This window comes from Scyliorhinus torazame, chromosome 3 (assembly GCF_047496885.1).
Source record: "Scyliorhinus torazame isolate Kashiwa2021f chromosome 3, sScyTor2.1, whole genome shotgun sequence".
Lineage (NCBI taxonomy): Eukaryota > Metazoa > Chordata > Chondrichthyes > Carcharhiniformes > Scyliorhinidae > Scyliorhinus > Scyliorhinus torazame.
The window spans coordinates 240,048,873-240,067,477 of NC_092709.1; the positions used below are offsets into that span (position 1 = coordinate 240,048,873).

General features: G+C 41.3%; 1 protein-coding gene and 1 long non-coding RNA gene across 5 annotated transcripts in view; one reads left to right on the top strand and one right to left on the bottom strand.

Moving 5' to 3' along the window:
- The window catches only part of arl15b (ADP-ribosylation factor-like 15b), a 385,274-nt gene that overhangs the window by 241,844 nt on the left and 124,825 nt on the right, over positions 1-18,605 (top strand). The window lies entirely within an intron of this gene.
- On the bottom strand, positions 536-16,214 carry LOC140409025 (uncharacterized). Its single transcript, XR_011940263.1, has 3 exons — positions 16,000-16,214; positions 2,030-2,235; positions 536-638 (listed from the first exon to the last, which is right to left on the bottom strand). It is a non-coding gene; the product is annotated as an uncharacterized lncRNA (long non-coding RNA).

Here is an 18,605-nt window from a genome sequence, read left to right on the forward strand (position 1 = left end):
AGAATCATGGGTAGATTCCCCCTGATTTTTTTTTAGCAATTCATGGAGTGGAGAGATGAGGGCAAATTCAATTTCAGTCCCATATGTCTTTATTTTGTCCTTCTCTCAACTGATGGATTACACATCATAATACCAATTGCCAAATTGTTTTCCCGCCTCAGCAGATCTGACCGCATCTGTGAAGTGAGAAGGGAGGTAACATTTTGAGTCTGGAATGACCAGCTTTGACAAAGGGTCATCCAGACTCTCAACTTTAGCTCCCTTCTCTCCACAGATGCTGAGACCTGCTGAAGTTGTCCAATATTTTCTGCTTTTATTTAGATTCCAGCATCCGCAGAAATTTGCTTTTATTTTCCTGCCTGTTGCCTCTTCCCATTCAAATTGATTAAAGAATGACAAACCAAATTTTAATGATTTAGATATATCCTAATGCACTTTCGAAGCTATTAAATACTTCTGAAGCGCAGTTACTATTGTAATTGTAACGTTGCAGCTAATTTGCACACATAAACAGCATTGAGGTAAATGACCAGATTAGCAATTTTATTGTTGTCGATTCATGAATCAACGTTGGTCAGGATATTGGGAGAGTTCCTCGACTCTTCGTGTCATCGTGCTGTGGCATTTCGTATGGCCAGCTGAGGGGGTTGAAAGGAGATCTTAGTTAAATGTATCTGAAAGATGGCACCTTCAACAGGACAGCACTTCTCCTGCGTTTACACTGAGATGTCAACTGGATTAAGTGGTCAAGACTCTAGGGTGGGACTTGAAACCTGACCGAGAGATGAGCTTGTTACCACTAAGCTAAGGCTGAAATCTAAATATACTTTCTTTGACAAGCTTGACTTCATGAAACAAGTTGAGGTTTAATGCATTATCTAGCTGGCGCCAATTGTCCTATTTAGCCCCAATCTTCCAAGACACTTTCTGATGACATTAAATCTTACCATACAAAATCATGAGTATTGAATTTTCTTGTGTTCCTTAATGTGCTGCATAATTTAGCTGAGGATCAGTTCGTGAGGGGTGAAAAACACAGCCACAATGACACTTGAGGTCTTTGATACACACCCATCGTTGCTCTGGAACCTACAGAGATGGCGACCTCACACCTACCTGAACATGCAAGAGGCTTACTTTTATTGGCCTCCACATGTTTGAACATCCTTCATAGAATGGCCTGCATGCAAAATTTGGGCTGTGATCAGAATAGCATGAAAGCTTCATACTTTCCGTTCACTATTTGAGTCATTCTGCATGCAGACTTGTATTAAATAAACGCAAGTGCCATATCTGGAAGTTAAACTGTCTTTGTCATTTTGCTGGTTAAAAAAAAAAAAACATCTCCTAGCAAGAGTATCACTTTTTAAAAATCAATTTATTGGATGTGGATGTCGCTAGCTAAACCAACATTTTTTTTATTGCCTATCCCTAATTGCCCTTTAGAAGCTGGTGGCTAGCTACCTTCTTGAACTGCTGCAGTCCATATGGTGTAGGTGGGAAGGAGTTCCAGGATTTTGATCCAGCAACACTGAAGTAAAGGTGATTATAGGTGTATGGCTGGGAGTGGAACTTGCAGCTGGTGGTGTCCTAAGCATCTGCTGCTCTTGATCTTCCATGTGGTAGTTACAGGTTTGGTAGGTGCTGTTGTGATCCAATTTCTAACCCATAATTTCCCAAAAAGTGCAAGTGCAGGTAGATAACTTTTTTTAAAGCCAATGGCATTTTGGATTTTAGAATTTTGGACATAGATCCTTGAATGAGAAAGTAATGAATTTATATGAACAAGCGGTTATGCCACAGCAAGGGTACTCTCTGCAATTTGGATAACCTGATTTAGAAAGAGCATTAAAGCCATCGAAGAGCATATAGCTTAGTTTGATCAGGTTGATAAAAGTTAAATACCATAATTATGATGAGCAATGGCTCTTAAGAATTGTAGAATGAAGGAGGTGGCAAAGGTCCATGGAGACCGAAGAGAGAAGTGGAATTCGTTTTGAATTGCTCTTCTCAAAAAGCTGCCACTGACCTGAGTGGATGAATGGCCTCTTTTCTGTAAACATCCATGGTCTGTTTCCACTTAAACTTCTGAGGCTCTAATTAGAAGCCCCTGAATTTTCCTCGTGTTCTTCATAATTGAAACTTCTCATCCATGGCATCATTTTAATGATTCTCTTCTGTACTCTCTCCATGGCCTTGATATTTTGCCTTGATATTTTTCCAAAAGTAAGGTCCCTAAAATTGAGCAAAATATTTAACATTGATTTAATTGTATTATAATTTGTAATTTGTATTATAAAAATAAAATACTGCAGATATCGGTAATCTGAAATAAAAACAGAAAATGCTAAAAAGAATTCTGTAGGTCCTGCAGCACCTATAGAGAGAGAAACAGAGTTAATGTTTTGCGTCCAAGATGACTTTTTTTTGGATTTGTACTGATTTATCAACATGTCCCATGCTTCAAGATACATCTCTGTTGTCTCTGCTCTTCTACTTCTAAAAGGTAACAATGACAATATATGTTCTCCTAATTCCTCCCCAGAATGTGCCACCTCCAATTTTCCTGATTTAAATTTAAATCAATCTGCCAACCTATTTACTTGTTTGTTTGCTTGCGAAGCTACTTTTTTTCACAATTAACCATTCTCCATACTTGTAAACAACAGAATTTGGAACTTTTTAGCTGAACCAGAAAGTTCAGCAGAAAGGGGATGAGAAACAATTCCATATCAAACATTGTAAGACGGATTACAACACCAGGTAAAGTCCAACAGGTTTGTTTCAAATCACTAGCTTTCAGAGCACTGCTCCTTCCTCAGGTGAATAGGAAGGAGCAGTGCTCTGAAAGCTAGTGATTTGAAACAAACCTGTTGGACTTTAACCTGGTGTTGTAAGACCTCTTACTGTGCTCACCCCAGTCCAACGCCGGCATCTCCACATCCTATAAAACATTGTCACTAGTTCATATCTAAAATCATGGTATCCTATGTGTATAGTGACTACACATTGCAGTATAAATGTTTAGTTTGCGTACTTTTTTTTGAGTTTTAGATTTTCAAAATGATTGCAATGGAAATATGCCTGGGGAGGAGTATATTTAATTCTCTTGGGTCAGTTTACTTCAGGTACAAAACTCATCTCTCTTTGGAGATGATATATCCAAAAAGCAGCCTGTTCTCTCTTGGTCAGTCTTGCTTAACAATAATGGAGATCCAGTCAGTGGCTTTCAAATGCTGATTTTTTTTATTTTTTTTTGTTTTGTTAGGTGATGGTCCTTGTGATATTTAAAAAAAAAAGACAAAACAAAGTTTAAATACCGCAGAGTGAAATGTATCAGAAGAATGGGGTGTGTGTTTTTATTCATTCCTTCTGTTTTTGACTCCTCAATCATCCTGTGAATTCTTCTGATGATCACACTTTTGATTACAGTGTGAGCAAGAGATAATTTGCTTCCCCACAGGAATGAAATTTTTTGTGTTGCTGTTATCAGAGATGTTGTAACAAGTCCTTGCCTCACCCTCTCGGATATTAGGTAAGATTATCGAAAAATGAGATATAGAAACAAATTAGATATTATTTTTCACTCTAACCTGTTTTCATTTGCTCCACTTGTTCATATTAATGGATGGGGTATAGAAAAACCAAAGTTAATCCTGTAGAAGAAACCATTTGTTCTCTATTGTGTACGTGATAGCTCTTTGCTCGAACCATCAAAATCTGAACCCACTGGCTTTATCAGCACAACTCTGTATAACCATCTATTTCAAGTATTTATGCATGTTTGCTCCCTCTCAAGAACTACAATGGTTTCTTCCTGAAAAACCTGTGGAATGGAAAGCATGAAAAATAATGACCAGCCAAGTAACAGATATTGGTGTGGTCTGTTTTCCCTTGCATGCAAAATATCTATAGAGTTCTTACATGTGAGATAGAGAAATCTTAATCCATGGAGATTGGTGTTCTTTCAACACATGCTTGTTTTGAATCAACATTAGCCCCATTTCTGATTGCTGAATCAAAATTAATTATGTTAAATATTTCATTTTCAGTATAGATATGCTTGGATTACCCAAGTATATTTAAAGAATCACTTACTGTTTATACATCTGTCCAGGAGCTGCATATGAAATATCTGGTATAATCATCTCCATGCTACTCTGGAACAATTTAAAATTCAGAAACTATCAAAGAACAGGCAAGAAGATGCCCCTTTCGTGGTGAAAAACAAAATGCTCTGAAATAAACTGTTTTCAATGCAGGGTGCCTATTACAGAAGTGTTATGTAGGTTAATAAAGTATATCAGTGTCAACTAGGTGCAACTTTTGTAGTCATTAATTAGAAAAGAAAGATAGTTTGGTTGCTTCTTTCTCACATCCCATTGCTCCTATTTGTGCATGCAACTTGTGGAATTTGGAAACTAACAGACCTTTTTGAATGACAAATGCAGACAGAACCGCTCTGTACATTGCTGAGCACCCCCACCCCCACCCTTTGACCAGAATGCAAATACCAAATTTAAGATTAGCATTTACTTTACATTTTAAATTGGATGCATAGCATTCATATTTTGTGTGGATTTTCTTCCTCGGTGTTATTTACGTAGATATTCTCTCAATTCTTCCCAATCATTTTTTATCTAATTTAAGAATTATTCAAGTTTATGTTCTCATATTTATTTGACGATGAAATATTGCTGTATCGTCGTCATAAATTTGGAGAGTTGGCTCAAGATTATTATCCAAGTTGATCAGTACTTCAAAAACTGTTTCTTCTCTTCAGCACTTGTATCTGTTACACCTAATTAGTAGTTTGGAATTTTTCCATGCTTTACTCGGATCTTTGAAGCTATAATTTGAGGTAACTTTATTTGTGTCATTCATGTCAATTTATCTAGGGTGCTGCCGTAGAACATTGCTTAAAGAAGGGTGCCATGTGGTGTGATGGGCAGCTTGTTAAAAGCTAATTGACTCTGATCTCTGTTAATTAGTACAAGTAAATGTTATAATGAGGCTTTCAAGAGATCATCTGTAATAGATGAAAGCAAGGGTTTTACTCAGTGTCAGGGCCTCGCTGGTAATTATTGAGTCTAGTGACCCAAGAGCAGGAAGGTCTACCAGTAAGGTGGCCCACTAATAGGGGCTTTGTCCACTTTGTGTTGTAGCCTGTTTAAGTTAACACTTTCTGATACCGACAAAAGTCAGCTAAATTCCAGTTAACATAAGGAAACAAACTTATGTAATGTGATTTCTTTGTTGTGTATTTTGTTTCTTCTTGTATATGACTATTACAAAGCTGGCTCATTTGTGAACTGAGAATAGCAAACAATGTTTTAAAAAGAATGGTTAAGTTTCTGTAATGAAAGCTAAAAGGTGTTTTCATTAATGACCTTAATGTGTTTTCAAGCATTTAACTTGTTATAATCAAGCATTTGTGCTATGATTGCAGTCTTAAAATGAAAATATAACTTTTATAAATATCAGACACATTTTATAACTGATCATTGCAGTGGAAAAAGGTGTACTTGGGAGAAGACTGAGTTTTCTTATCTGGACCTAAATTACATTAAGTCAGCCATTGTCTGGACATAGTCAAGGCACCACGTGTGCTGTCTGTGACTAGTGGTTTGAAAATGTCTGTTCAACTGTTGCTCATGCTTGGTACTGAAGAGCTTAATTGGCAGAAAAGAGACTCCAAAAAGTAACCTTGGAGCTTTACTCTGAAATTACAACATTTTAGTCCTTTAGCTTGAGTTCCATTTTATTTCTCTAAATACCGAGGCCACTTCTAGCTTGTGCCACAGCAACAGTTATCAAATGACCAAGATTTAATTTTTTAAGAGTCATTACATGCATCATGTAAGTACTTTAAATGAAAGTAGTATTCATAAATTTGTACCCTCTTCTTACTGGTTTTAAATATTTTCTTTATTCTTAACTGTCTATTTAATCAAACTATAGAGAGGTGAACATTTTATGCAGTTCAGCCTTTTGAGTTGAGATTCTTTTATCACTTTAACAAATAACAAAAACCTTTTTAACATTTTTCATATTTAATGTATTGCATGCATTAAAGTAATTCCTACCCATAAATACAATATTGCTGGGGACGCTTACAGAAACAGTTTGGGGATGCCTGACAGAAATACATGAGGTACAGGGGTACATACTCCAGTATAGTCTTCTAAAGCTCCCAATAACCATCAGCATCAGTCATTACTTAATCTGTCCTTGTTTCAGTGTTCCCTTATGTAAAATACCGAAATAAATTCGGTAATGCTGATAAAAAAGGTACCTTTTCCAAAATTTAGCAACATGTAGCACACATTACCTGTGTGTACAGAATACTAGACATTGCCTTTGGCTGCATGGAATTACACTTATCATCATAGTATATGCTAACCAAATAAACATTTGATTTCCTTTTGCCACATATTTGAATTTGATCCAGAACCAGAAGAAGAAAAATCCACTGAGAAAACATAGCTGCACATAGAAAGATCTGTGGAACTGTCTGAGAATACACCCACTTTATGCTGAGGGGCAGTTTAAGTTGTCTGCCATGATTGAGTTAGGGAAGATTAAAGGCTATTATTTAGTTTATAGAAGTAAAACCAGCCACAGGCACCTTTGGAGGCTATGTTAAGACCTGTGCAGTATCTGCATTTTGTGTGCAATATTGACCTTTTTGATATTAAATGCTAGAAATGCAAAAGTAAAATTAATTACTAAATTCTTGGCTGAACACTGTTTCTGCTCATACAAATTTGTCAGGAATTGCAACCTCCTGTAAAGTTGGGTATATTCTTATGTAACTTATGCATCTATCTCTCAACTTAAATTTGACATTTGCCAAATACACATGCAAGAGCAAGATGCAATTTTATTTGGAGGATTACAATTGAAAACCAAAGTTTCACAATGTACTGGAATTATAAAAGTGAGGAATCTTTTGGTAAGAAAAATAAGATTTCACTGAGGCCGGGGGGGTGCTTGTGGGGGTCAATGTTTGAATTTAATGAGGAAAAGGAAAATTAGCACACGGTGCAGAAGTTTGCCAGTCACAATGTGGAAATGAGCAGAAATTTTCGGATGAAAATATAATTCCTTGAATACATAACTCTGCAATGTTGAATTAATGTAGAGAAGGCGTACATTTGGCCAGGCAACATAGGCAAGTCATATCTAGCATTTAATATTGTCTTGACAGGAGTAGTGGGATTTGCATGTTCATTCTGCCACGGCTACATTTATTTTTGAAGCACTAAATATTCCACATGGTGCCAGAATTCTGAATTGCCTTGGGTAAATTTTGCCCCTTGATCAGCAATTGGACCAATGTTGAGTCCTGCAGGCTCCACTCTATTTTGCCCCATTGTACCATTCTGCTCCTGTAACCAGCTCCCATCTTATGTACAGTTTATCCTGCTTACCCATTTTGGCAACTGTGTGGACATTAGCTGAAGAAATCTTGCACAAATGAAAAGTTTTTTTAAACATACAAGCAAGTTTTACAGATGGTGTGTCTAGATACACAAAATGTTTTTATTTATTTTTATTCGTTTAAAATGTGCCAGATTGCCTCAATTGCTTCCTATGCACTGGCCAAAGCAGAATAAGTAAACTATTGTTTGGGCACAATCTGACTATCACTACGTAGGAGTTATTGGGAAAACAGTAGGCATTTATTCCTCCTACTTTGCAGTTTGGAAAAATGCCCATAGTTGATTTTCTGAACCTGTAGGAACACGAACATCAGGTTCATAGGCATATTATGACAAGCCCAACTTGTGTTTAAATTCTAAACCTGGGTAGTACCTATAATCTACAATTTATTACTGAAAGTATTTGGGTGTGAGTTTAGTCTATGACAGTAGGGGAAAATCAGATGAGTGTAAAATGAGCTGCTGATTTATTATCAGTTTTATTTATATTATTGCCCCAAGAGTAATTTCACCCGCATTGTGTCCGGAAAGTCCAAAGTAAAAATCCTAGCTAGGTTTTATTATTGAAATTGCAGTAATTTTAGTGGTATTAGTATCTTGATTTTCAGTGTGATCTAGCGGTGAAAGATCTTTTGTGAAATTCTGTTCTTCCCCCTCATTGGCTTTAATATTTTCCATCTACCACTGAACTGAATGGAAGATGTCAGCTAGTCCAACTGAAGTAGGTGACTGAAGCTACCAACCGCCCATACCTGACCGTGAAGTACCTTCCATGTGAGTTCACTTGAGCCATTGTCACAGCGGTCTACATCCCACCCCAGGCAGAAGTGAAGAAGATGCTGGATGAATTGTACACCGTTATAAATAATAATGAAACCGAGCAGCCGGAAGCCTTGTCCATCGTGGCCAGGGACTTCAACAAGGCCAACCTTAAGAGAGTACTGCCAAAATTCCACCAACACCTCTCCTGCCCCACTAGGAGTGACAACACTCGACCACTGCTACATAAAAATCAAGGGCACCTACCAATCCATCCCACGACCGCACTTCGGAATATCAGACCATAAGATGGTGCTCCTTCTCCCACTATACAAGCAGAAACTAAAGTGGGAGAATCCAGTTAAGAAGGTCGTGCAGTGCTAGTCCAAGGCAACAGAAGAGCTCATAAGTGATTGCTTGGAGTCAGTGGACTGGTCTATATTTAAGAAGTAAACGAGTATGTCACCACCATTCTCAGGCTTTATCAGCAAATGTGTAGACAACTACGTGCCAAAGAAAGAAGTACGTACGTTCCCCAACCAGAAACCATGGCTTAATCGGGAGATTCACTCCCTACTGAAGGCCAGGTCCGAGGCATTCAAGTCAGGCGACCTGACTTATATAAGAAATTCAGGCACAACCTTCGCAAAGTCATCAGGGATGCCAAGAGACGATATCAGAACAAGCTAGAGTCACAGACTAGCGTTGCAGACTCTGTCGGTTGTGGCAAGGCTTAAATAAACACATCATGCTACAAAGCGAAGCCAAGCAGAATCTCCGGCAGCAACGCACCCCTCCCCAATGAACTCATTGCAACCTACGCACGGTTCGAGCAGGAAACCATGAAACCTCTGTCGACAGCCCCTGACACACCCATACCCATCGTCACAGCTTCCGAAGTCAGATCAGCCTTAATGAAAGTTAACCCTCAGAAGGCAAGGGGTACAGACGGGGTCCCGGGCCGTGCTCTCCGATCCTGCGCGTATCAGCTGGCAGATGTATTTGCAGACATCTTCGCCCTCTCCCTACTCCGTTCCGAGGTCCCCACGTGCTTCAAGAAGACCACCATCATACCGGTGCAAAGAAGAACCAGGCAGGTGCCTCAATGACTATCATCCGGTGACCTTGACACCGATCGAATTGAAGTGCTTCGAGAGGTTAGTCATGAGGCACGTCAACTCCATATTTCGAGAATGCCTAGAACCACTGCAATTTGCATACCGCCGCAACCGGTGCACAGCAGATATCATCTCCCTGGCCCTACACTCATCCCTGGAGCATTTCAACAACGAGGACTCCAACATCCGACTCCTATTTATTGACTACAGCTCCGCCTTCAACACCATAATCCCAGCCAAGCTCATACCAAAGCTCCAAAACCTAGGACTTGGCTTCTTACTCTGCAACTGGATCCTCGACTCTCTGACCCATAGACCACAATCAGTGTGGATGAATAAAAACACCACCTCCATGTTAGCCCTCAATACTGGGGGCCCACAAGACTGCGTACTTAGCCCCCCACTATACTCCCTATATACGATTGTGTGGCAACATTCAGCGCCAACTCGCATCTACAAGTTTGCTGATGACACAATGATGAGTCAGAATATAGGAGGGAGATCGAGAACCTTGTGGAGTGATGCAACGACAACAATCTTTCCCTCAATGTCAGCAAAACTAAAGAGCTAGTCATTGATTGCAGGACACATAGTATTGTACACACCCCTGTCTGCATCAACGGGGCCGAGGTGGAGATAGTTGACAGCTTCACATTTCTAGGTGTGCATTTCTAGATGTGCACATCACAACAATTGTCCTGGTCCACCCATGTCGGCACTGCAACCAAGAAAGCAGAACAGAGCCTATACTTCCTCAGAAAATTAAGGAAATTTGTCATGTCCATGGTGACTCTTACCAACTTTTACAGATGCACCATAGTAAGCATCCTATCTGGCTGCATCACAGCCTGGTATAGCAACTGCTCGGCCCAAGACCGTAAGAAACTTCAGAGAGTCGTGAACACCGCCCAATCCAATACACAAACCCGTCTTCCATCCATTGACTTTGTCTACACCTCCCGCTGCCTTGGGAAAGCAGGCAACATAATCAAAGACCCCTCCCATCCGGCTTACTCTCACTCTTTCAACTTCTTCCATTGGGCAGGAGATACAAAAGTCTTGAGAACACGCACTAGCAGATTCAAAAACAGCTTCTGCCTCGCTGTTCCAGATTCTTAAATGACCCTCTTATGGACTGACCTGATCTCTTCACACACCTTCTCGACCGAGTAGATGCCTGTGCATGTGTCTATGCATTTACACCCACTGCCTGTGTCTATGTATTTACATTGTGTATTTTCTTTGCCCTACTATGTACTTTTCATGTGCGGAATGATCTGTCTGAGCTGCACGCAGAACAATACTTTTCACTGTACCTCGGTACACGTGACAATAAACAAATTAAATCCAATCTATTCAAAATTATACTTTATTGGAGGGTAGAATCAAAACTGTTGAATTCGGAGGGGGTGGGGTTGACCCTACTATATGCTGCCTTTTTCTTCAAATTTGCTCTTCAGAGTGATTCATTATGCCTTCAATTTTGGTATCCTCTGCAAATTTGGGACACTAATTTTCTAACCCTGTACCAAAACTATAATTTGCATGTCATCCTTGCACAATTGACTTCCTAATCATCTGCGTTGTTCCCATTTCAGTATATGTGCTGCAAAGCAAGCCTATAAATGTTATTCCCTGTCTCCTTTTGCCATTTCTGTGAGAAGTGTCAGTCTTGTCAGTTGAGGAACTGCAATTGTATTATTAATCTGTGATTAACATCCTTCTGTTTCCAGCAATGGGGAAATTTAATAACACAAAGGAGGTTGTGTAAATCAACATGTGGCTTTTAAATAAAGTTGCATCTGTAATTTTTCCTGTCACTTGCTGGTTAATATTTACTATTATACTTTTACTTTACCACATGATACTTTTACTTAATAGGACAATGTGATGTGTGGTTCATATTTTCTCAAGCTTTGAATGTGTTCTTGTAAAGATGCTGCTCAAGGAAAAATATGCAGAATGTGACACATGCGTGTCTTATACAGCAACAAATTCTAGAAATAGAGCAAAGGTACCTAACATTTTAAAAGTTGTTCAATACTTTTGTTTTTGAACTTTGACTATCTCTATTTTCTAAAAATGTTTTGTGCATTTTGATAGTCAGGATATTGCTTAACACAGATCAATATTCTGAAATATAAAAGAATAATTGTAAATGTGTTCAAACACCTTTGGAAGGATTGAACAGACTTAAGAATAAAATGGAAGCTTTAATGATGATGCAAAGTGATGAAAAGATGATCACCGCTGTGGTCCACAATCTAGCCTTGGGTGGTTCTTAATTACTTTGAACAGATGGGTATGTTTTATAGGCACTTTGGAGTTCTTTTATTTCATTTACAACTTTACCCCTTTTCTACCTTAAGGCTGCCTTGCATCTTCCTTCAGTGTCAAGGTCAGGAGACTGGATGCACATATGTTTCCATGGCTCCGGAACCAATACTGATTTCTACTTGGCCTTTTAGAATAGCCTTTTTGCATTTATCACGTGGCACAAAAGCCTGAATCTCCTCCTTCCCATTTGCTAACCTGCTCTGACTGGCCCAGATTCTGCGCTAGGAACAATGAATGGTAAGGCTAACGGCATTGACTATTATTCAGCAGCAGATCACACAGCAACTTGAAGTGTCTATATGTGCACACGTAAATGTGGAAAATGGAAAGTTGCTGTCTGATTTGTCTGCTCCTCCACAATCTTCCACTGGCATCTCATCAAGAGACACAGCATTAAACAACAACTACTTGTATGCCTACAGTAGCTTTAACATAACAAAATGTTCTAAGATGCTTCATAGGAACATTATAAAACAAAATATGTCACCAAGCAGGGACAATAGGTCAGATGAGCAAAAGCTTAGTCAAAAAGATAGGTTTTAAGAAATCTCTTACTGGAGGAAAGCAAGGTAGAGAGGTGAAGAGACATAGGGAAGGCATTCCAGATCTTAGGGCTGAGGCAGCTGAAGGCGCAACATCAATGGTCGGGCAATTATAAGTGGGATTGTATCAGAGGTCAGAATTAAGAGTAGTATAGATATTTTGGAGAATTGTGGGATTGGAGGAGATTGGGATGGGTAAGGCCATGAAGGATTTGAAAACCATGATGAGAATTGTAAAATCAAGCCATTGGTTGATCAGGGGGCAATGTAGATCAGCAAGCATAGGCATGAGAGGGTAAGGGTTTTGCTGCAATTAAGACGTGTTTGGGACGATAAGTTTATGGAGGATGGGAATGTGGGAGACCAACCAAGAGTGCATTGGAATTGTCGAGTCTAGAAGCATGGATGAATGTTTCAGCTGCAGATGAGCTGAGACGGGAAAAATCAAATAATGATATGGAGGTGGAAATAGGTGGTCTTAGTATTGGCAAAAATATGAGGTCAGAAGCTCATTCCGAGATCAAATGTGACACCAAGGTCACAGAAAGGATGTTAATTTCCAGTACTTAGCAATAGATAATCATTGGACACTGCAGAAAATGTTGGGGCTGACCCATTCAAGTGTAAGTAAATTTTAATTGATGTGATCGATCTTAATTGCTACAAAAAACCTTTCTGCCAGTGAAAATTTACTTTTACTTTGTGGGGTCTCGTTACTTAAGATTTTAATTGTTGGAGATTCTATATTTTTAAAATTTATTCATTCTTGGGATGTGGGGATCGCTGGCTAGACCAGCAATTTGTTGCTCATTCCTAATTGCCCTTGAACTGAGTGGCTTGCTAGGCCATTTTAGTGGAGGCAGTTAACAGTCAACCCCATCGCCTTGTGGGTCTGGAGTCACATGTAGGCCATCAGTGAACCAGATGGGTTTTAAGACAATCTGACAGTGGTTTCATGGTTATCATTAGATTTTTAATTCTACTCTGACACTTCAGTGTATTACAGAGGGAGTGCTTTAGTGTTAGAGGAGCCATCATTGGGAAGAGATTCCAAACTGAGAACCCAGTTTGCATTCTCGGGTGAATATAAATGATCCAGTGACACTATTTCCATGACAAGAAACTTGGAAGAATTGTGCACTATAAGGAGGATAGTGATAAATGTCAAGACTATTTTAAACAGGCTTGGCGAATAGGTAGACATGTGGCAGATGAAACTAATGGCAGAGAAATGTGAGGTGATTTTTTTTTTGATAGACATGATGGAGAGAAGCAATGTAAAATTGAGTACAATTCCAAAGGGATTCAACAGCAAAAGGACCTGGGATTTATGTGAACAAAGGTTGGTAGGGCAGGTTGAGAAAGCATAAGGGATCCCAGGCTTTGTAACTAGGAGTATAGAGTAGAAGAGCAAGGAAATTATGATGACGCTGTATAAATCCCTATAAAAACTGGTTCGGCAACAACTGAAGTATTGCATACAATTCTGGACATCATACTTTAGGAAGGATGTGAAGGCATTAAATAGGACTGCAGAAAAGATTCACAAAAATGGTTTCAGGTATTAGATACGTCATTAACGTGGACAGAAATGAGAAGTTGCAAGTGTTCTCTTTGGAGAAGAGAAGATTAAGAGGAGATTTGATGGATGTTTTCAAAATCATGAGGGGTCTGGATAGAACAAAACCAGATCAACCACCCGGCATCGACTGAGACACCGGGCATGACAACGGCAAACCCAGCCCTTTTGACCCTGCAAAATCCTGCTTAGTAACATCTGGGGGCTTGTGCCAAAATGGGAGAGCTGCCTCTCAGACTAGTCAAGCAGCAGCTTGACATTGTCATACTCTCAGGATCATACCTTACAGACAATGTCCCAGACACCACCACCATCAGCAGAGGTGGGAACACAGGAATACAGTTGGAAAGGATTGGTCCTGGGAGTCCTCAACATTGACTCTGTAATCCATGAAGTCCCATGGCACTATGTCAAACATGGGTGACAAAACCTCCTACTGATAACCATGTTCCACCAACACCCCCTCAGCTGGTGAATCAGTACTCCACTTTGAACACCACTTGGAGGAAGCTCTGAGGGTGGCAAGGTCTGATTGGGGCACTCCAAGGTCGATCGCCAAGAGTGGCTTGATAGCACCAGCACAGAGCGAGATGGCAGAGTCCTAAAGGACTTAGCTGCTAGACTGGGTCTGTGGCAGGTGGTGAGGGAACCAACAAAAGTAAAATACTGCAGATGCTGGAAATCTGAAATAGAAACCAAAAAATCCGGGGAAAACTCAACAAGTCTAGCAGCATCTGTGGAGAGAGAAAGGGTTTCATGTCCATGTGATATCTTCAGAGGGAACAACTTAATGTGCAGGGTTTTGGGCTGAAGGTGGTGAAATGGAACTCGGTAAGTTCTCAATTAGAGAATTGGTGCAGACACACCTTCGCCACAATTCTGCGTTTTTGTTTCTTTTGCCGATCACCTTGTATCCCCTGGTTCTCAACCGTTCCACCAATGGGAACTATTTCTCCCTATTTATCCCCAAAAACGAAAAGTGGTTAGCACTGTTGCTTCAGTGTCAGGGACCTGGGTTCGATTCCCAGCTTGGGTTACTGTTTGTGCAGAGTCTGCATGTTCTCTCTCTGTCTGAGTGGGTTTCCTCCGGGTGTTCCAGTTTCCTCCCACAATTCCCGAAAAATGTGCTGTTAGTGAATTGGACATCTGAATTCTCCCTCTGTGTACCCGAACAGACGGCGGTGTGTGGCGACAAGGGAATTTTCACAGTAACTTCATTGCAGTGTTAATGTAAGCCTACTTGTGACCCTAATATAGATTATTATTATTATTTTTTGACCTTGTTCTCACCAACCTGCTTGCCACAGATGATCCTGTTCATGACAATATCGGTAGGAGTGACCACCACAGAGTCCTTGTGAAGACAAAAGTCCCGTCCTCACATTGAGGAAACCCTCCATGTTGAGTGGCACTACCACTGATAAATGGGATAGACTTTGAACAGATCTAACAACTCGAGACTTGGCATCCATAAGGCACTGTGGGCCATCAGCAGCAACAAAATTGTACCCGGCCACAATCTGCAACCTCCTAGACCGGCACACCCCTACTCTACCATTACCACCATGCCAGGGGGTCAACCCTGGATTGATAGAGTGTAGGAGGGCAATCCAGGCGAAACACCAGGAATATGTCAAGCGGCAATGCAGGACTGTGTGGGTGCCAAACAGCACAAGCAGCAAGTAATAGAGCTAAGTGATTCCACAACCAACGGATTAGATCTAAGCTGTAGTCCTGCCACATTGAGTTGTGAATAGTGTGGAGAAATAAACAACTCACTGGAGGAGGAGGCTCCACAAATATCCCCATCTTCAATGATGGAGGAGCCCAGTACATTAATGCAAAAGATAAGGCTGTAACATTTGCAGCAATCTTCAGCCAGAATTGGCAAGTGGACGATCCACCTCCGCCTCCTCTAGGGGTCTCCAGCATCACAGATGCCAGTCTTCAGCCAATTTGATTCACTCCATGTAATATCAGGAAATGCCTCAAGGCACTGGACTGACAAGGCTATGGGTCCTGACAACATTCTGACAATAGTACTGAATACCTATGTTCCAGAACTTGCCGTATCCCTAGCCAAGCTGTTCCAGTACAGCTACAACATTGGCATCTATTCCTCTTTTTACCATTCTTATTTACCGTACTCCATGTATTTGCATACATGCGCAATAAACCTGATTTAGTCTCTCTTACTTTCTCCTTTACTCCTATCCTACCTGTTCTCTTACTATTCGGCAAGACTCCAGGCATGTAGAAAGTATCTGACTAGGAGCACTTTTCTTACCACCAGCCAAGCTATGTCTTGATGCTTTTTTGCAAGTTCTGGTGATGAGGCACTCTGCCAAATGCCTTTCACAGTCTGCTCAGGGAACCACCCGATGGATCCACCATCTCTTGTTCCCACAGGGTCTCTCGGAAGTTACATGCAGACCACTGCCTGATAGACTTGTGGTCAAAGGTGTTTCCCGACATTAACCTTTTGACGAGGGATAGATAGTCCAACAACTTGGAGCATTCTGACCAGACACATTCTTCATGACATCACAGATAGATAGAACATCAGGACATAGTGACACTTGGTGTTTGCATTCCGAGGATCTACGCACAGCTTGATGCAGCCTGAACAAAGGTGGCCATCAGGATGAAGGCAATGTTAGGTATGTTTTTTCCTCCTTTATCTAGAGGTTAGTATGTTGTGTCCCTGTGAACATGGTCCATTTTTGACCTCCAGACAAAGTGGAAGATGGCTCTGGTGATCGCCACAGCGCAGGAGTGAGGACTGGGCAAGACCTCCACATACATCAATACCTGGAGTACCTCACACCCGACCAGGTTGACTGCAGTGGAGAGCGAATGTCACTTCCACAAGCTTTAGCTATAGTTAACTTCCAGTTTCTAGCACATGCCTCAGTCACCCCAACCCTAGCACCTTAAGGCAACCTACCTGACGGTGAAAGTGTCAAAGGATCTGTCAGTCCAGTTCCCAAAGAACATGATCTCACTCTTGCTACGATTCACCTTGACTCTTGAGGCCAGTTCAAACTGGTCACAGATGTCTGCACATCGGCAGCGGATCCTAGCAGAAAATGGCAACATCGTCCATGACCAGGGAAGCTTGACCCGAGTACCTCTGCTGCCGGGAATCATCACTCCTATGCCAAAATACTTCTCGATCTGTTGATTGAAACTGTGCTACTGATGTTTATGTAGAGCTGTTGGATCCAATTGCTGATGAGGCAGGTCTTCTCGCCCCTGTCCTGTACATAGCACCATGTTACCTATCAGAGTTCCTCCTGCTGGGTACAGTGCAGGTCTGGTCAGGGTGGATCACCAACTGCAGAGCAGACTTGACCCGATTGGCGATAATCTTGGACAGAATTTTGTAGTCCACCTTCAACAGCGTGAAATGGGTTGCTGATTTCCTCCCTTTCCCCCTTCTTTTTTAAAAATAAATTTAGAGTACCCAATTAAGGGGCAATTTAGCGTGGCCAATTCACCTACCTTGCACATCTTTGGGTTGTGGGGAGTGAAACCCACACAAACACGGGGAGAATGTGCAAACTCCACACGGACAGTGACCCAGAGCTGGGATCGAACCTGGGACCTCAGTGCGGTGAGGCAACAGGGCTAACCACTGCACCTGCTGCCCTCCCTTTCCCCCTTCTGTCTGTCGATGAGGATACCTTTCCTCATGGATTCTGACTTGCAACTGACCAGAAGGGTACTCTCATAGACTTACGGCAGGTCTGAGCCAATCCAGTCCCACAGAGCCGAATACAACTCAACTGGTAAGCCATTGCTTCCAGGAGTTTTATTCTTCCTGAAGGACTTGGGGGCCTTGGTCAATTCATCAAGAGTGGTTTGTCCAGACTCTCCCGAGTACTGTCACCTAATACCTCCATGGTAAAGGACTGAGAGGCCATGCTGTCTGTGGGCTTCATGTCATGTAATTCAGCATAGAAGGATTTGCTGATCCTCAATGTTGGATTGTAGTGACTTTACTGAGCCATCTACTTCCTTCAGGCTGCTGATCACCGAGCTCTGTGTGCATCTCTTGGAAGAAGAAACACGAGCATGTAACTACAAAGACATGAGGGAGGAGCTGGCCAGAGTTGATTGGAAAAGGAGTCTAGCAAGGAAGACAGTGGAACAGCAATGGCAGGAGTTTGGGGGGGGGGGGGGGGGGTTATTAGGCAGGCACAACAGAAATTCATCCTAAGGAGGAGGAAACATGCTAAGGGGAGGACAAGGCACCCATGGCTGATGAGGGATGTCACGGACAGCACAAAAGCTAAAGAAAAAGCATACAAAGCGGCAAGGGTTAGTGGGAAACTAGAGGATTGGGAAGCCTTTAAAAGTGTGCAGAGGACAACTAAAAAAGCAATAAGGGGGGGGAGAAGATTAAGTACGAGTGCAAGCTAGCTCGTAATATAAAGGAAGATAGGAAGAGTTTTTTTCAATATATAAAAGGTAAGAGAGAGGCAAAAATAGTAATTGGACCACTGGAAAATGTGGCTGGAGAAGTAATAATGGGAAACAAAGAAATGGCAGACGAACTGAATAGTTACTTTGCATCAGTCTTCACGGTGGAAGACACCAGTGGGATGCCAGAGCTCCGGGAGAACCAGGGGGCAGAGGTGAGTGCAGTGACCATTACTAACGAGAAGGTTCTGGGGAAACTGAAAGGTCTTAAGGTGGATAAGTCACCTGGACCGGATGGACTACACCCCAGGGACCTAAAAGAGATAGCTGAGGAAATTATGGAGGCATTGGTCTCACTGGAGGCAGGAAGGGTCCCAGAAAACTGGAAAGTGGCTAATGT